The sequence below is a fragment of the Schistocerca nitens genome, chromosome 9, assembly GCF_023898315.1.
Source record: "Schistocerca nitens isolate TAMUIC-IGC-003100 chromosome 9, iqSchNite1.1, whole genome shotgun sequence".
NCBI classification, from domain to species: domain Eukaryota; kingdom Metazoa; phylum Arthropoda; class Insecta; order Orthoptera; family Acrididae; genus Schistocerca; species Schistocerca nitens.
In genome coordinates, this window is record NC_064622.1 from 214729761 (window position 1) to 214750420 (window position 20660).

The 20660-nt window shown below is 40.5% G+C and overlaps 1 pseudogene; it reads right to left on the reverse strand.

Annotated features, from left to right (window-relative positions):
* Positions 1–9936: 9936 nt before the first annotated feature.
* LOC126204523 (5S ribosomal RNA) lies at positions 9937–10054 on the reverse strand (annotated as a pseudogene).
* Positions 10055–20660: the final 10606 nt, after the last annotated feature.

The following is a 20660-nucleotide window of genomic DNA, read 5'->3' on the forward strand; positions in this document are numbered from 1 at the left end:
AAAAACTTGATTGATGTGATGGCACTCCTGTTGTAAATATTAGTATGCACTGTTTCATTGCTGAGACTCATTGCCACTGTGGTGAATGCAACGGTCAACGACCAAGAAGCCAAACATTATATTATGAGATACATTATTCGTTTGATTATCTTTTGTATCTTCTTTGTATTACTGTCTAGCTGCGGAAACAAGTCTGTGTTGTGCTCTATCGTTAGGGAAGTAAATTGTGGTAAATAAAGAAGGATTCATTAAAGTGCATACTGTGAACTCTTTTCATCTATAGTGGTGACCAAGACGTCATATGTTGTGAAATTTTGTGTTTATTCTGAACCATAATTACACTTTGACATTATGATGATACCACACGCCATCGTCAAGAAAGAAGAACAATGATTGCCAGTAACTGGCTCTTCCTTACAGTCTCCTACTGTTGCCTGTTCCGGCAACACCTCGAGACGGGATGATGTAAAGCTACCATCTTTTTTGCGTATGAGGCCGCAAGTATGGTTGGCGCAAGTGGACGCCAGTTTTCAACAGCAAAAGTTTACTTCAGATGTAGATCAATTAGCCGTTGTTGTTTCGCAGTGGACTTTAACATTATTGAGCAAGTAGAGGATAGTCTGCTTCATCGTTCTCTTGTTGTGTACAGAGAAACTGTTTTGCAGCGTTTTCTTGCGTCTCCAGAATCTCGTTTGCAAAAGATTGTGGACAGTAATTTTGGTACCGGTGAACTCCCTCCCAGCTACTGCGCTCACTTCATACTTTGATGGGCCCGGAGCTCCTTCCAGAACAGTCAATGAAATTATTTTGGTTACGTTGTCTCCCATGGGCTGTTCGCAGTGTTTTGTCCGCATTTCCCGAACTAGCTGTGGATGAATTGGCGTTAAAGGCAGACGCTGCGGCAGTTGCATGTGATGAAGCGGTTAATTCAAGCACATCAACTGATGAGGTTATGGACCCCGGTCCTGAACCACGCACATGTGGCACACCAAGTTATGTTCCTGTGCTGGTCACTCGGCCAAGCAACTGCCAGACACGTATGGAGCAAATCCTTGCTAAACTGGCAAGATTCAACGCCAAGCCGGCAGATGGCAGCCCAAGGAGCATACGGTTCCCTTACAAGTGGCCACAACGAAAATTCGAATGGGTTTCGTTCCATAGATGCTTCAGGTGTAATGCTACACAATGTTCCAACCACGTGGGTTCCCAAACGACAACAACAGATGCGTATAGGTGTGCATGCCGTTCTGCAACCAGTAAGCGCCTACCTGAAATGCACAGTGCCATAGTTTCTGCTAAAAGTGAATTTTCACGTTTATTCGTCTTGGATAAGGCGTCTGGTACGGAATTTTTGGTCGACAGGACACGAGGGACAAGCCTCAGTTTCCTGGTGTCCCTGTAATAATGGCTGCAAATCAATCTTCAATTCACACGTATGGTTGGCCGCATATGATATTGAATCTGCAGGATAGTTCCTCAACTCCGTGGGATTTCTTAGTGGCTGACTTGCCTTGTCCCTTATTGGCTGCCGATTTTCTTACATCTTTTTCGTTACCTGTGGACTTCCATAATCATCTTGTCCAATCTCCGGCTGTAGCCACGCTCCCTTCCACGGTGGACACAAGATGCCATACCGCCAGATTGAAAGGCATGAAGAATCCCGCGTTCTCCCACATTGCGACAACTTCTGCCCATTCTGTGCACGCCTTGATGCGTAGTGCACATCCGCGCGCCATGCAAGAAGACTGTGTCACGACTTCCAGATGACTATACAAAGCGGGCTCCCAAAAGCAATGCACTCAACTATGACAGAAAATTACTCTTATCAATGAACTTTTCCTCAAAGAAGAAGAATCTGTAAGAGGCCTAATTGACAGCAATGTATACTAAAGCAAGGAATCACTGACATGGAGAAGGCTCTGTGCGAAGCTCAGGCATAATTATGAGGGTTGACGATGGCGCCCATCGACACTCCCCAAATAGCCCATGATGGCGCAGCAACTGCTTCAAAAATTCCCTGTGATCACGGATTCGGTATTGGCACTGAGCCAGTGGCAACATTCCACTGTTCATCACATTCACACAGTGTCGGGACAGCCTGTCGCTTTCCACCCATGCGGACTACCTCCAGATCGCTGGTGAACTAGCTGTTTAGCGCCCTCCGCCATAAATCATCATCATCACCTCCGGATAAATTAAGGGATGTTAAAACTGCTTTCGAAGCAGTGCTAACAGACAGAACAGGGTCTCGCTCAACAGCGCTGGGCTGCCCTCTTAAAAATGGTTCTCAAAAACGATAAGTCACATACAAAGATTTATGCTGGTTTGTAGGTATGGCCAATCATTACTGGCGACACCTGCCGAAGTTTGCAGAAATTACAGAACTTATTAATGACCTACTAAAGATCAAACACATTTCTGCTGTCAGAAAAGTCCCCTGGTCGCGTCCGGCAGAGGTGCCTTTCAAGTCCGTGAAAGTGTCTCTAGCAAAGGCTGTCTTATTCATCCAGCCCATTTCCAGTACACACACGGCTCTTTTTCTTGATGCCTGCCAATCGACTATGGGGGCAGCACCCCCACAATTAGTATCAGGAGTGTGGGAGCCACTGGCTTTCTTTTGAAAAGGTCTATCTACAGAGAAAAAAATGAAGTGCATTTGACAAAGAGCTCCTTACTTTTCGACATTACCTGGAACGTGTGGAATTCAAATTTTACATGGACTACGAGCACTTAACTTCACTTTTTCAGCAGGTGTCTGAAGTGAATTCCCAGCATTAATTCTGTTATGTGGGATTTATTGCCCAGTACTCTACTGATGTCAACCACGTCGCTGGGTCTGAAAAAACTGTCGTGGATTACTTACCGCACAATGGTACATCTTTGACGTGTATTGATTGGACAGCTACCGGCAAAAGGACAAGATTCTGACGCAAAAAAAAAAAAAAAAAAAAAATGGCTCTGAGCACTATGGGACTCAACATCTTAGGTCATAAGTCCCCTAGAACTTAGAACTACTTAAACCTAACTAACCTAAGGACATCACACACACCCATGCCCGAGGCAGGATTCGAACCTGCGACCGTAGCAGTCCCGCGGTTCCGGACTGCAGCGCCAGAACCGCTAGACCACCGCGGCCGGCGATTCTGATGCACTTTTACAGCAGTGTCACCTTGAGCCTGCATCCACTACTCTCAAACTTGAACGTGTGCCACTACAGGATTACCAATCCCGCCTAACGCGCGACAGTTCTCACAAGGGAACCTCCCCATCGCACCCCCCTCAGATTTAGTTAAAAGTTGGCACAGTGGATAGGCCTTGAAAAACTGAACACAGATCAATCGAGAAAAAAGGAAGAAGTTGTGTGGAACTATGAAAAAATTAGCAAAATATACAAACTGAGTAGTCCATGTGCAAGATAGGCAACATCAAGGTGCTGTGAACTCAGGAGCGGCGTGGTCCCGTGGTTAGCGTGAGCAGCTGCGGAACGAGAGGTCCTTGGTTCAAGTCTTCCCTCGAGTGATAGCCGGCACGGTAACTCAGCGTGTTCGGTCAGAGGGTTAGATGCTCTCTGTAATAAAAAAACTGATTTAATGGATCAACGACGAACTGAAACGGGTGTATTGCGACGTCCGCACCGAGCAGATACAACGAATAAAAACGAGACCAAAAAAAAAAAAAAAAGTGAAAAGTTTACTTTCTTTATTTTCGCAAAGTTATGATCTGTCCGTTCGTTCATTGACGTCTCTGTTCACTGTAATAAGTTTAGTGTCTGTGTTTTGCGACCGCACCGCAAGACCATGCGATTAGTAGATTAAAGGACGTGCCTCTCCAATGGGAACCGAAAACGTTTGATCGCAAGGTCATAGGTCAACCGATTCCTCCACAGGAAAACACGTCTGATATATTCTATACGACACTGGTGACGGCATGTACGTCACATGATAGGAATATGTTGTCGACCCACCTAACTTGTACACTTGGCGAATGGGTAAAAAGATTCTTCTACGTTGCCCGATTTAGGTTTTCTTGTGGATGTGATAATCACTCCCAAAAAAGTGATGAAAACATAAGAGTTTGTCGCATAAACTGAAAATAAAAGATTAAACTTTTCACTCGAGGGAAGACTTGAACCAAGGACCTCTCGTTCCACAGCTGCTCACGCTAACCACGGGACCACGGCGCTCCTGAGTAAACACTCTCCTAGATGTTGCCTATCTTGCACATGGACTACTAAGTTTGTATATTTTGATTATTTTTTCATAGTTCCACACAACTTCTTCCTGTTTTCTCGATTGATCTGTGTTCAGTTTTCCAAGGCCTATCCACTGTGCCAACATATAACTAAATCTGAGGGGGGTGCGATGGGGAGGTTCCCTTGTCAGAATGTTTTGCGCCCTTTTATTTCATTACGTTAGCGGCGCACCATCTTTGATGTTTTGCACGCTTTGTCACTCCCTGGCGTCAGCACTTCTGCTAAGTTTGTGGTCTCCAAAGTGGTGTGGCCAGAAAAGCGGAAAGATTGCCAGCACTGCGCAAATGATTGCATTCCGTGTCAGAAAGACAAAATCGGTCGTCACACGACGTCTCCCGTGGACGCATTACCCACCCCTACAGGCCGCTTTGCCCATATTCTTGTTGAGCTCGTAGGACCGTTCCTTGCTCACAGGAGTTTTGTTATGTTGTCACCTTAATTGAAAGTTTACAAGGTGGCTGGACCCGCGCCCAGTGTCTCCACATGGATTGCTCCTACACCAATTACATTGACAGAGACCATCAATTTGACTCCCAGTTATTTAATTAACTATTATGTGTGGCAGGTTGCAAACATCTGCAGACTACGAGCTACCATCTCTGTAACACTGGGATGGTGGAAACCATGCACTGTACTCTGAAGGATGTGTTGGCATGCCGTGGTGGAGCGTGAAGAGTTGCCTTCCCTATGGTTTTCGTGGGACTCCATAGCATGTTAAAGGAGGATATCGGGTGTTCTTCAGCACAATTAGTCTACGGCGAAGCACTGAAGGTGCCTCTTGAATTTTTTGCTTCATCCTCTTTGAGCAAATGGGGAACAGGCGAGTACGGCCAATTTCTGCATCAACTGCAGGTTGTAAGATGCTTACTACACCCTCCTCCTCCATTGCAGCACGGTTGTCAATCATCCTCTTTTCCCCAAAGATATCTTCCTTGCCCTCGAGTATGGATTAAATGACACTGTCAAGCCCCCATTGGCTCCTTTTTATTTAGAACCATTCACTGTGATTTCCCACAACACCCAGACCTTCACAGGTGATAAAAATGGAAAACATATCACAGTCTCAGTTGACTACCTGAAACCAGCGTTTACCGAGTTACCACAGTCCGCCCCTTCCCCCAGCATGCGGATCCTCCAGCCAAACCTCCCCAGCCTCTCAGGTCGGATATCTCTCCCCCTCCAGCCCCTCAGACCCGTTCTGGCAGATATATCAAATGCATGTACCCTGAGGTTCGGAGTGCTCCAGGTTTCCAGAGTGACAGTGTCTCGTTTGTTTGAATATAGCTCTCCAAAATGGAGGGGTAGAGCTAATGTGGCGAGTGCAACAGTCACTGACCAAGAAGCCAAACATTATATTGTGTGTTATATCCTCTGTTTGATTATCTGTTGTATCTTCTTTGTACTACTGTCTAGCTGTGAAGACATGCCTGAGTTGTGCTCTTTTGTTTCTAAATTGTGATAAATAAAGAAGAAATCATTGAAGCGTGTGTATACCTGTCACTTGTACCACTATTCTTTGTCGCAGATCCTTTGTGGCATACGTTTTCGCGCAACGACGCAAATAATCATGTTTGCATTGATGTCTGATTTAAGGAAAGCAGAAAGCAAAATGCTGAATCATCTGCTGTGCTACTGAAAAACTTTCTTTGTGTAAAAGAAACTAAGCTCCACCCCAAGCTTAAGTACGATAGTTTCTCAGAAAACGCTTTATTTTTTGCTTAAAAATTTGGATTCATATGTTTTTTCGCTGTGAGGTGGTTCTGAAACGATTCCAATAAATTGGTCGTCACTTCGGTGACATGCATGTTCCAAACCAGTTTTCCAGTTGGGGAAAGTGGACCTGCACTGTAAAATGGAATCCTTACGAAGTGTCGTTTCTGCCTGATCTCCTCATTGTTGACAAGTGAATGCTAGGTTAAAAGGCAGCGAACACAGTTTTACCTCTAGACCACCACACCCAGTATGGTAATTAGTGAAGCTTCTCTGTTCTATGAAATCACTGCTGCTCTCTCGAATAGTAGTGACTGTATTGCTACGTGGCTATGGCACCATTTTCACAGCGGCAGTGGACTTTCAAAAAAATGTTTCACATCGCTGTGAGCACTATGGGACTTAACATCTGAGATCATCAGTCCCCTAGAACTTAGAACTACTTAAACCTAACTAACCTAAGGACATCACATACATCCATGCTCGAGGCAGGATTCGAACCTGCGACCGTTGAGAACTTTCAGTCATTATAATTCCGACAACTTCCGCGAATTATTTGTAAATTATATACACTAACCTTCCTCGTGAACGAGTGCATCTATTACCGGTAGTCAAGATCGGATCAAAATCTGATCCTGAGATTATCCTGAGAATGGAAGTGACCAAGCGACTTCACTTATGGGAAACATATTACCGTAGTAACCAACTGTGAAAACATGCAAATCCTTCAGTGATCATAGTAGCATGGCTTAGGGTCCGCTTTAGTGTTAATGAGTGGGTAGGTAACGTGGGTGACAGACTCATATGCCGATGGTGATGTACTTTTACGATAATAACTGCTAGCATTCAACCATATTTCTGTCCTACATACAGCCTAACAACGCGTTTCGAAAGATAAAGATCTCGTCATCAGGTTGTAAAAACTTAACTCGTGCAGTTAAAACACTAAAAAAGTCTAGCAACAAAATTTAAGCTTTAATAAAATCAAATAGAATAAGAACAAATTGGCTGTGGGTCCTCGTATTACATTAACAGCGTGAGTTTGTGTCAGTAGTCATCCCATCTCACACCAGACACTACACCAGTTTGCGTTCTGCTGATCTGCTGTGGGTTCCAAGAGTGTCAAGTTGACAATACTGCAGAGGTCTGGCGGTTGTTGTGTACTGACGTGTCCGCGATATTATTATGTAGAGTGAACGCAGAATAACGTGGGCGGTAGACGTGCAATCGGAGAGACATGAGTGGGGGTTGCAGGCAGGTACTTCATGGGAAATGCCAGACCCTGCAGGAGAAGTGCCGTTTTAAACTGGTGCCCACGCACACATTTTTTGTAAATATTATGCGGAGCTCCATGCCCATATTTGCAGGGTGACCATTCAAAAAGATCTACTGTCACTTATGCTTAGTATCTAAAAAGGATTTCGCTGAAAATGCGACAAAAGCAGGGATTTATTTTTTTCTGGCTAGTTAACCTTTTGTGAGTTTTTGAGAAGTGTTGAGTGCGAATTTTGAGTAAAAGCTACATTTCTCTTACTGCCATGTTAAAATTTTCTTCTTTTGACAAAACAGAGCATAGTTTACACGTCGCCTCCCTAATATGTTGTGCAGAAGCAATTGCGAGAGAATTCTGGAACAGCAAAACTGGTTCTGAGCACTATGGGACTAAACATCTGTGGTCATCAGTCCCCTAGAACTTAGAACTACTTAAACCTAACTAACCTAAGGATATCACACACATCCATGCCCGAGGCAGGATTCGAACCTGCGACCGTAGCAGTCGCGCGGTTCCAGACTGAGCGCCTAGAACCGCGGGACAACCGCGGCCGGCTCTGGAACAGTACCTTATTAAGTTTATTAAGTAAGGAACTGAGGTAAAGTAAGGTCAATAGCTTATGAAAAAGTACATCCTCGGTACGAAAATAAACGTTTAATATCTTTACTTGTGTTTTTTCCAAAACCTAAATTATTTCTCGTTTCACCAGCTATGGATGACACTTAAAATTTACATTCTTTCATCGAAAAAGTCTCTAGTTAGTGAAATAACATGGTAAATAATGAAGTTTTACGTAATAATCATACGCAAAATATCTCCTCTTTGCCTGCTATCATTTGCCAAAATCTCATTTCAATATCTCACACCGTTTATATAATATGAACATTTTGTGGATATTTTATTCTGGATTTATCGCTGGCATGCAGCAGCGTGTTATGTGATATGCACCAAGCGCAAAATCACAGCGATTCCCTACTTTTCATTGCAAACGTTTTGAATTTTTCGCAATGTCTTACTCAAACACAAATATCACAATAACTATGATCATTAACTAAATTATTGGTATTATCATAAAGCTGACATATACAGCTACAAGTAACACAAAAATTATTTTTCTGACCGAATAGCTTCTGTAAAATTGTTTGAGAAAGATTGGAGGATGTGCACCACGATATTGCCACAGCGGGCAAGCAATTTCGGCCTCCCCTTCCGAATAAAGGAATGAACACGTCCTGTTCAGCGCTTCCGACGAAATATGGTCACTTCGCATTGGCCACCGTATACTGCGCGAACAGCTATTGCCTCAACCATAATGCTGTTTGTTGGTCGCCTACTTTTTCTCATTACCTGAAGTTTACGATGATCAGTCACTAGCTATTTCGTATAACAGGTACTGTAAATTTATAGTTATTTATCTGCCATAAAATAATTTTTTGAAGTCATTTAAAATTTCGTTGTGTTGGGTTTCACTTGCACGCCCAGAATATTTCCTTGTTTCTTTTCATGAATGGCGATCCACTGTTATTCCAACAGCTCGAGTTTGCTCCCATTTTTTGCTTTGTGCAAGATTTCCATGTCTTCTTCCGTTCCCTTAAGGGGCTAGCCTGTTTCATATACATGACTCACAACAACTGATTCGTCATAGTTACTTACTCTGACTGCATCTTTATGATAATTGTATCTGGTCGAAAAAGTTATTCCTGTCTGTCCTATATACTTTGCATCACAGGACGGACATTGAATTTTATAAACTCCTGATCTATCGAACTTATTCGTCTTTTTATCTACATCATGCATCAGGGTATACCTCGCTATATTATTTGTCTGGAACGCTATTCTAACACCATGTCGTTTGAAAAAGTTTGCGGTCTTTTGCGAGACCTTCCCATAATACGGCGATGTGACCCTTTTCTTTTTCATTAAGTTCATTCTTACTGTTATTATTACCTTTTGCGCAGCAATTTATTAACAATATCTACTTTGTAACTGTTGTTGACTGCTATTTCCTTAATGATGTTTAGTTCTGTCTGCCTATATTTCCTACTCCTTGGCACATTGATTGCATTAAACTGCAGAAGGCATCTCATGAATTACATGAATTATTAGAGGTCGCAGCATCAGCTCTTGTCAGTTTCCTGTAAATATGTGCCTATTACTCTGCCTTTTAATGATCGAATCGAAGCATTGCAAACTTTCAATTTCGAGCTCCACAGGAAACTGAATTTTTCTATCGGTGTGACTGAACTTTTTTTACTATGAGGGAGGATCGGAAAGTAACGCACAATAATTTTTTTTCTCCCCTGGTATTGCAGCTAGAATGTGGAAATTTCACGACAACATAGTTTGAAATTTGCGCTGCAGAGGATATGTTGTTTTCCTGTGCAGCTCTAGCGAAAGAAGTCTGAACGACGAAACAAACCTAATGGGTATGTTACTGCCATCAACTTGTGAAAAGCAGCGAAATCTAGTTCGATGTTTGTGCACCAGAGGACATCTCCGCCCAAACAGGCCTTGGAACGCCCAACGGCACCGACTGGCCGCCGTGTCATCCTCAGCCCACAGGCGTCACTTGATGCGGATATGGAGGGGCATGTGGTCAGCTCACCGCTCTCCCAGCTGTATGTCAGTTTGCGAGACTGGAGCCGCTACTTCTGTCAAGTAGCTCCTCAGTTTGCCTCACAAGGCCTGAGTGCACCCCACTTGCCAACAGCGTTTGGCAGCCCAAATGGTTACCCATCCAAGTGCTAGCACAGCCCGACAGCGCTTAACTTCGGTGATCTGATGGGAACCGGTGTTACTACTGCGGCAAGGCCGTTGGCTGCCAGAGGACATAAACTGACCTTGAGTCAAATTCACAGGGACATGTATGGCTTGTATGGGGACGACTATATGTACTGTAGCAATGTCTCTAGGTGGGGGTGCATTCTTCCATGAGGGTTGTGTGAACCTTAGTGATTCGCCACGCTCCGGGCGGCTGGTAACAGCTGTGACCCCGCAGAATGTCAAAGCCATTGAGGCAGTAATTTTGAATGACCGGCGTATTCAGCTGCGAAACTTTGCGACAGTTCAACATTTCCTATGGTGTGGTGTACTACAGTGTTCATGACACGTTGAAATTTCGTAAATTTAGTGCTCTCTGGGTGCCTAAGAACCTGACTGAAAACCACAAAGGCCAGCGAATGACGACAAGCTTGGACCACTTAACATGTTATACCCCAGATGAGCACGACTTGCTGAAAGGAATCATCACTGGTGATGAGTCGTTGTCGTACCACTACACGCCCGAAATCAAGCAGGCCTCTGTGGGTGGAAACATGCTGGTTCCCCAGTACGAAAAGAATTCAAACTGACACAATCTGCTAGGAAAGTGCTTGTGACAGTATTCTGGGATATGCATGGTGTGTTACTTGTGGACTTAACTGAACACAGGACCATTGTGGATGCTGCACCCCATATTAAAACGCTGGTTATGTTGCGTTGTGACCTTCATGACAAACGCCACAACATTAATGCTGACGGTATCAAATTTTTTCTTGAAAATGATCATCCCCATGTTACTGCTCCTGTTCATGAGAGAATCGTCAAATTTGGGCGGGAGATGCTCCAGCATCCACCATACAATCCGGACCTTGCACAATCGGACTTCCATCTGTTTAGTCGGAGACAGAAATTGCTGGCCGGCTTGTGTTCTGCGACAGATGCGGAAGTGAAATTAGCAGTCTGCGGATGCTTACACTCAATCAAACAGCGTTCTACAAACAGGACATATTGAACCGCGATGGGAGAAACGTTTTGAGAACGTTGACGACTATGTAGAAAAGGAGGTAAAAGATGTAAGTACATTTGTGATTTTTTTATTTTGTTATCTACTAAAATTTTCGTAATAAAATTATTGTGCATTACTTTCCGATCTTCACTCGTATTTCTTCTAAATCTTCCTCAGAACTGTCAACAAGCAAAGAAATGCCGTCTATGTAATTTATAATAAAGATTTTTTACCCACAAACTTTAAAACTTCATCTTGAAGGCCAGTGGCAGTCAAACTTTTTGCTCAAGATAAATACTGACACTTACTGTATGTACTGATGTCATTGTGAATTGTTAACCTGCATAAATTAGGGTATTATGAGCCCCAATAAAATAGGTATAGTAACAGCGTAGTAAGTTGGCTGCCAGCCCTGAAGTACTGAACACTTCAATCGACTGTTCTCTATTCCAGATTGCTGCCATTGTGACCAACCCCAAAGCTGTGATACGGCAATTGCCTGACGAAGTTTATTGTCTGTATGAGATGACGATTAATCGATTAAGTAATGTAATTGTAATTATATTTAAATATATTGTGCAATATGCGACATGGTCACAGATATTTACTTAATGTTTTGGATTCCATTTTCCTTCTACACGTTGTGTTGTATAACAACTGCCTAAATTTAAGTTCATATTCTTTGCTGCAGATATATAACGTATTTGAAGATGACCATTCCTGTAATGCGCATTCACGAATACATGTTACTTCTATGTTAAAATTCATAGCATAGCAGCCAGTTGGTACGAGTCATGCACGCCCTTTAATTGTCAGTACTGAAAGACAAACAATCAAACGTTGCCCCCCCACAACCTCTAACCAAGCAGCGCCCACGTTAAGTACCTCTGTCCCTCAGGTGAGTGGTAAACTTTACTTAGCTCATGGCCAAAACCGCCAGTGTTGATTAAAATTAATCGTTATCTTAAAATATGATTGTCTCTGTAAGTATTTTTGTTTGTTACTGAACAGGAAAATTATGCTGTTAAGAAGTTCTTGGTGTTAGATGAAGTTGTTTTTTTTTCAACTTTTAGTCACCTGATGCATATTATTATGAAATATGAGCGAGAACTCTGGGCCTACGGTTACTTGGTTCAGGTTACATATGGCCCGTGGGTTGCAGTTTGAGGACCACTATAACAGACTACCGATAAAAAAGTTAGCCATAGTCCCTGAAATGGTGGACCCCATGCTTAAACCATTGTTTTGAATATGAAACTTATGATTAAAAGTGGAATAGTTAAAACTTGTAATCAGCTGCAAAAAATCAATGAATTCGGAGGATTCCTGGCTCGAATTTTTACGGCATTAAAGGAAATTTCTTCTGATTAACTTGATCGTTTCTTTAACAACAACATTGGTGTACAGATTCTTAACATGTAGCGAAACCAAACAAGAAGAGTCAGTGATTGGTTTCTCTGTAATATCATTGATCAGACCAGCTATAGTATAAATTGCACACAGAGTAACAAGGTTTTATGAAAGCACTTTATACAATGTTGATATCCAGATGTGTTACTTATAGGCTATTAATTTATATCGCAACTGACATACAACACAACAAGACCTCACCATACTGCTATAATGCCGGAACTGTCATATCTCTGAAGTTGCTAGCAGTTGCAAATGTAAGACAGTATACTGATCTTTACCAACATGCACCCATGAGAACTAGGAGGCTGAAGCTCATATTCCCCCAGATAAGCAGATAATCTGCATGAGCCACCACTAAGCCATTCTGTTAATTGGTAAGTAACTAACCAATGATACACGACATACAATAACAAATTAACAAGTACAACATATTTCCCTATTTTCGATAGTAAAATAAAGATCCCATCAGTAATATACATGTAACAAAACAATAAAATGTCCTTGTTTATACGTTTTATTGAGAAAAACCACACTGATATGCCTATAACATCAACAAAAGCAAAATCATTAGTATTTGGAATTTTTATCTGTGTGAATGATTATTTGCATAGGCACCACAAGAAAGTTATTAAAGCAAAGCTGCGCAAGGAATTGCTCCAAGACTAACTCAAGAAACAGTTTTTGTTTAATCGGGTTTTAATGCCTGCAAGCTAATTGTGAGATCTAAAATGAGTGGCGCATGTGTAGCGCGTTCAATTGAAAATGGCTTTCATATAAGAAAATATCGTGAATTAAATCACTCGCAAACACAATTTATCCTCACGCATACACACCACCAAAAACTTGGTAATTTTGAAGAAGGTGGTCAAAGTGATATACATTGGGCAGGATATGGAGAATTATGTGCCTATGGTTTTCACTTAGGTAGGGAATTTTTCGGCCTTAAATAAAAGACTGTGATTGCCATACTACTGCTCACATGTAACTCGCCATGCACCAACTACACTTTTAATGAATATATATATATATATATATATATATATATATATATATATATATATATATATATATATATAAAGTGGTCTGTAAGGAACTCATAAGTGATGAAATCGAACTATGGGCTCATTGGCCAAGTATATTGCACATATGTAGTTAGATTTCGAAAACACAGAAGTAGAAACACAATCTCTTAAAGTTACAAGAACACTACGATACCAATCTTTATAGTGTGTTTGTATTTGCACTTCGTTGGTTGGGGTGTTGGAGAGAGATCCAACCAACGTTTTGTAACTGTGATTAAAGTTACACAAGGCAGCTACATTAGCCTGAAACACAGGAAACACCTACCACTGCATGAAGTAGTTCCTGAAGTCCCCACAACATCCAGAGCTAGTTTATTGCTCCCAAAGGTTTCAGAAAATTGTTTGGAAGTAGGTGCTACGTTTTTACAATAATTACTAATTTTGTTGAATTTCTTTCTCCTTACTCTTCTCTTTTTCCTTTGCTTATACGATTTTGATGGCCCAATTTCTTTTTCTTATCTTCAGCACACATTTTCAGTGATCAGTAACATACTACAACTGAATTACACTTATTTAAGATTTAGGCGTCCTGCAGTGACTGTTTGGTGCAGCTTCACCCTTTCATGGGTTTTTACTGAATAATACAACCTGATTGTTGTGGCTGTCTATCAAAACTGTACATATTGCAAACATGCGAAACAGGTGACACGTGGCCTCAGTGTCAGAACCATTCAGAACCCTTCATGACGATTGCTCTGAAACTCATGATTGTGTCAGTTTTTGTTCTGCTCATTGCATAGGATCTACATTACAACAGCTTTAATTTAATTTCAAAGAACCTCATTTCAGGATGACTTCCTCAATTCATAAGTAATCCCTAGCTCATGCTGCTCATTGGTTCTAATATGCATGATCACCCTCCCCCCCCCCCACCAAGAACCATGGACCTTGCCATTGGTGGAGAGGCTTGTGTGAATCAGTGATACAGATAGCTGTACTGTAGGTGCAACCACAACAGAGGGGTATCTATTGAGAGGCCAGACAAACGTGTGGTTCCTGAAGAGAGGCAGCAGCCTTTTCAGTAGTTGTAGGGGCCACAGTCTGGATGAATGACTGATCTGGCCTTGTAACACTAACCAAAACGGCCTTGCTGTGCTGGTAGTGCGAACAGCTGAAAGCAAGGGGAAACTAAGGCCGTAATTTTTCCCCGAGGGCATGCAGCTTTACTGTATGGTTAAATGATGATTGCGTCCTCTTGGGTAAAATATTCCGGGGGTAAAATAGTCCCCCATTTGGATCTCCGGGTGGGGACTACTCAGGAGGACGTCGTTATCAGGAGAAAGAAAAGTGGCGTTCTACGGATTGGAGTGTGGAATGTCAGATCCCTTAATCGAGCAGGTAGGTTAGAAAATTTAAAAAGGGAAATGGTTAGGTTAAAGTTAGATATAGTAGGAATTAGTGAAGTTTGGTGACAGGAGGAACAAGACTTTTGGTCAAGCGAATACAGGGTTATAAATACAAAATGAAGATAGACACGAAGCCCACGCCTACTGCAGGTCAACTACCTCTGCAGATGATGAAGAAATTGAATAAATGTGTGATGAAATAAAAGAAAATATTCAAATAGTGAAGGGAGACGAAAATTTAATAGTCATGGGTGACTGGAATTCGTCAGTAGGAAAAGGGAGAGAAGGAAACGTAGTAGGTGAATATGGATTGGGGCTAAGAAATGAAAGAGGAAGCTGCCTGGTAGAATTTTGCACAGAGCACAACTTAATCATAGTTAACACTTGGTTCAAGAATCATATAAAAGAAGGTTGTATACATGAAAGGAGCCTGGAGATACTGACAGGTTTCAGATAGATTATATAATGGTAAGACAGAGATTTAGGAAGCAGGTTTTAAATTGTAAAACATTTCCAGAGGCAGATGTGGACTCTGACCACAATCTATTGGTTATGAAATGTAGATTACAACTGAAGAAACTGCAAAAAGGTGGGACTTTAAGGAGATGGGACCTGGAGAAACTAACTAAACCAGAGGTTGTACAGAGTTTCAGGGAGAGCATAAGGGAACAATTGATAGGAATGGGGGAAAGAAATACAGTAGAAGAAGAATGAGTAGCTTTGAGAGATGAAGCAGTGATGGCAGCAGAGGATCAAGTAGGTAAAAAGACGAGGGCTAGTAGAAATCCTTGGGTAACAGAAGAAATATTGAATTAAATGATGAATGGCAAAAATATAAAAATGCAGTAAATGAAGCAGGAAAAAAGGAATACAAACGTCTCAAAAATGAGATCGACAGGAAGTGCAAAATGGCTAAGCAGGGATGGGTAGAGGACAAATGTAAGGATGTAGAGGCTTATCTCACTACGGGTAAGATCGATACTGCACACAGGAAAATTAAAGAGAACTTTGGAGGAAAGAGAACCACTTGTATGAATATCAAGAGCTCAGATGGAAACCCAGTTCAAAGTAAAGAAGGGAAAGCAGAAAGGTGGAAGGAGTATATAGAGGGTCTATACAAGGGCGATGTACTTGAGGAACAATATTATGGAAATGGAGGTGGATGTAGATGAAGATGAAATGGGAGATATGATACTGCGTGAAGAGTTTGACAGAGCACTGAAAGACCTGAGTCGATACAAGGCCCCAGGAGTAGACAACATTCCATTAGGACTACTGACAGCCTTGGGAGAGCCAGTCCTGACAAAACTCTACCATCTGGTGAGCAAGAGGTATGAGACAGGCGAAATACCCTCAGACTTCAAGAAGAATATAATAATTCCAATCCCAAAGAAAGCAAGTGTTGACAGATGTGAAAATTACCGTACTATATGATATTAATTTGAGTGATGATTGATAATGCTCTTATGCAAAATATGTTATTTCCAAATATTTCATTTCATTAAAAGGCATCAGAAGTTTTACCAAGCCACAGTTAGGGGTGCCTCATGGCGCTCCTGTATACTTGGTGTCTGTGTGTGCCATATGGATTGCACACACTGCCTGACTGACAAAGCCTCCCTGTGCGCCCCTGAATTAAATTGACTTCTATCGGTATTAGACGATTTGTACAATATTTCACACCTTTTACTCCACAAAATATTGTACAAGATTTTATTGTCCCCATACTACTTGTAAAATTAGAAAACACACACAAAATTGTGTGTGTTGAGTCTTAATTTGTGAGCATAGAACGTCATTAAGAGTGGCGCGCCAAAAGTATACCTTTACCAGGATTATCATATGTCTTTCACTGTACATGATTAACAAAAAATAAACATGTAAGCGGAAATACAGAATCCAGCAAGGCATATTGAAAGCATTTAACGACTAAGTTATAAGAACAACGATTTATAAAATTAAGTATGCATTATATAAGAAGTACTGTAATCCCTCAAACCATTTACTGTTGTATATGCCAGGTGTATATTCGACAATAAAAGTAAAAAGTCAAAACTTCAAAACTAACTTTTTAACACACTGCTGATATGTGTCCACAAAATATTAGTATCAGATTTTGTAGTACCTATGCCACCTGTAAAACGGAAAAACACTCGAAACTGCGTGTTTTGAGTCATAATTTTTGTGCATAGGACGTTGTTAAAAGTGACATCCCAAAGATATACCTTTGCCAGAATTATTATATGTCCTTCACTCTACATGTGTAATAAAAAGTAAACATATAAAGGAAAAGACAGAATAAAGTACAGCTAGTCTAAGGCATCTAACAATTAATCCATAAAAACGGACTATAAAATTAAAGTATTCATAATATAAAAGTACTATAATCCCCCATAACCATTTAATGTTGTATGTGGTAGTTACATAGTCGATTACAAAAATAAAAAATTCGAAAGTAACTTTTTAATGAACTTCTGATATCTGTTTGATATGTCAAACTCTATCACCCAGTTTGAAAATTTTTATTTTGATACAGTTTATTTATTATTAATATTGTGACTTTTTCATATAAGTCTGTCCATACAGTGTTGCACGAAAGTGTAAATTAGTATGAAGGTTGAAGGGGAAGATTCTTTTTTCCAATTTTCTTTACTTTACAGTCAACTGCATTTCACTGACACCATTCGAGCTTGACTGGGTGTTGTGTGATGTCCTTAGGTTGGTTAGGTATAAGTAGTTCTAAGTTCTAGTGGACTGATGACAATCGATCTTAAGTCCCATAGTGCTCAGAGCCATTTGAACCATTTTTGAACCATTCGAGGTCCAAGGGATCACAGTGCTTTTACTAGAATCCGTGAGTATATGTGTGTAAATTGTTACTTACCCTATTCTCAATAAGCATGTACACTGTTGTTTTTCTTCACAGTGAAACCAAGTTCTAAACGTAAAACAGTTCTGTACCTATTTTTGTTCAATATATGATATCAATCAACAATCACTGTCTATTTATGTAATATTTACAGTTTTTAAACAATGAATCACACTCATTTGCATTTAACAATCTGTCAGAACTACAAAATAACATAACATGAAATAAGGGCACATGACTGCATGTGGCACTCTGATAGGTTCTCTAGCCATTGAGAAGCATGAATGTAGATATAACCTGTCACCCACTTCACAACTGCCTGGAATTTTCACCTACAATTTTGGTTTTATCCTAATTTCTTCAGCAATTTTCCCTAAAATACCGAAATAATGTTAAAAGTCGCTGCATTCAGGGCATATAATTACAATAAAGAGCAACATATTATTTCATGTATTTAATCACATAAAATACCTGTAGTACACTGCAAAAATATTCATAGATTTACAGAATCAGACAGTGAAACATCACTTTCACATGTATTTGCTGCATTTAGCATAGCACTATTGCTGAATTGAGCAGTTGTTTGCCCTAGAATTCCCAGTTTTCTATGAAGCAACCTGTTAAGGGTTATGTTGTTGAGTGTATTTCCTTTTTATGTTTTCACATTTTTGGGAACACTGAATAACAGTTCTATGCAAATATTTGAAGATGGAACTGCTAGAAAAAATGAAATGACGACTACAAGGTTTCTGTAAATAAAATTGACATGATGATATTTAAAGCTTAGAATCTTATTCCAATAAAGTTCAGCAGGCAATTTTTTAATTTTTTGCTCGCTTTCAATCGCAGAATGTTTAGCTTTGATGAGAGACTGATGCCTCCACTCATTGCCTACTTTTTGCATGTTGCTTTTTGCCACAAAAAATTAAAATGATTAAACACATCTTTCAAAGACTGTTTCTCCAGATTTCTTCCTACATAGGGATCTATATATTTCAATGAATCTAAAAATTTTTTTCCAAGATGATCCATTGTTGTACCTGAACTATTGTTCCCTCTTAAAATTCTTGGCCATTGCATAAAATTTGTTCACTTCTTCTACTGAGCTGTTTGTCTTTAAATCTTCCAGTATTACATGTGCTTTCAGTCCAACATAAATATGGTCATTATTTATGTGAATTTTTGTTTTAGTCATATCCAATTTCATGAGGCTGTTTAAATCAGATATTGGGCTCAACTTTGCTTTTTTGACAAAGTTGCACATAAAAGTTCGTAACATTTTCCGAACCATCTCGAGCATTGTAGTGATTTTGACTCAAAAAGGTATTAGAATCATTGGTTACAGGGAGGACATAACTCATAAAATTTAATAAAGCATTATTGAAGAGTTTATTAAGGTTGTCTGAGGTAGAACCATTAGTATTAGACAGGATCTCATAAACTGGTTTTGTGAGTAATAATTACAGGACATCATATTGCTGCTATTTTCGAGAAATTACTGAGAGTATGCATGACCACATATGCTTTGAACCCTGCATTTTGTTACACAGCACCTGCATTGTCTTGGGACATTATGCTCAAGAAAATGAAACTCGACATCACACTATTGACCAATGTTGTAATGCTTCTTTTCTTTGAGTGCGGGATTCGGGGATGGAGGGGGGGGGGGGGGCTATGCTAATGTGCCCATAGGCACACCAAGCCAAGTAACCCACATATGGGTGAGAGGTTCAACACATCCCTTGATTCGAGCTACATCATGTTCTTGTATGTGAATAATTTACACGGGCATGCCATGCAACAATTGCTTCCCATTTGCGAGTTGCCCAAAAAAGAATGCAAGGGATTAGCCTATTAGTTTACATGATGTGCAAAGCAATTTGCCACTGTATCCAGAGCAACTAGTTCTGCGCCATCCCCAAACAGATGAAGATGCAGAGGGACAAGCAGAGATATATCAAGCATTACAGAAACCTCCAGCACGTCTCAGCTAGGGATGGAGCTCGTGAATCGCTCATCCAATATCATTCAAGCATCGTCCTGGTTGAAGGAATATATTGATTTAAATACTGAGAACAGAGCATCTGCAAATAAAACTTTAAAAAAGGTTTTATAAAAAATCGACGAATAATGCGATTTTTGTCAAGGCAGTGGACAATTTGGGAAAACACCATGAAATTCTTATTAGAATACAATGGAATGGGCGTTTGGCGTAAGGAAATGTATCGCCAGACCAAATTTTAAATGGGCCACAATCTTCAATAAGGACTTTGTTGCTGTAGAGATGGCGAAAACTGCAGTAGAGTTCATGAAACCTGTGTAAGAGCAGATTTGTATATTAGACCTATCGAAACTCCACATTCCGATTTCATTATCAGTTTGTGAAAATTCATTTCACTGATCCAAAATTACTTTATATGGATACAGATAGCTATCTATTAGCTGTAGGGCTGCAGTCCATATCAAGTAATGAGGTGCTATGCCAATACATTCCACACATCTTCATATGTGGTTGATAACACAGGCCAATGATGAAAAAACTTTTTTGTTCAAAATACCTTATTCTTATGTTTTTCAGGGTGGGAAATTCAAATATGATACTTAAAAAACTGCATCACCCACCATTTCGTCACATTTTACAGTTAAATTTATTAAATTAAGCCATTTATTAAAGAATTTAACAGCTCTCATGTAGTTAAAATAATTTTAAAAAAAGGTGTAATGAATGAAGATAACGTTGGTAGCACTGCTGAAAAAGATTTGCTGGCAAAAAAAGGTCGACTTTATTTGTGTGTTAACAAATGGCTCAAATGGCTCTGAGCACTATGTGACTTAACTTCTGAGGTCATCAGTCCCCTAGAACTTAGAACCACTTAAACCTAACTAATCTAAGGCCATCACACAAATCCATGCCCAAGGCAGGATTAGAACCTACGACCGTAGCGGCCT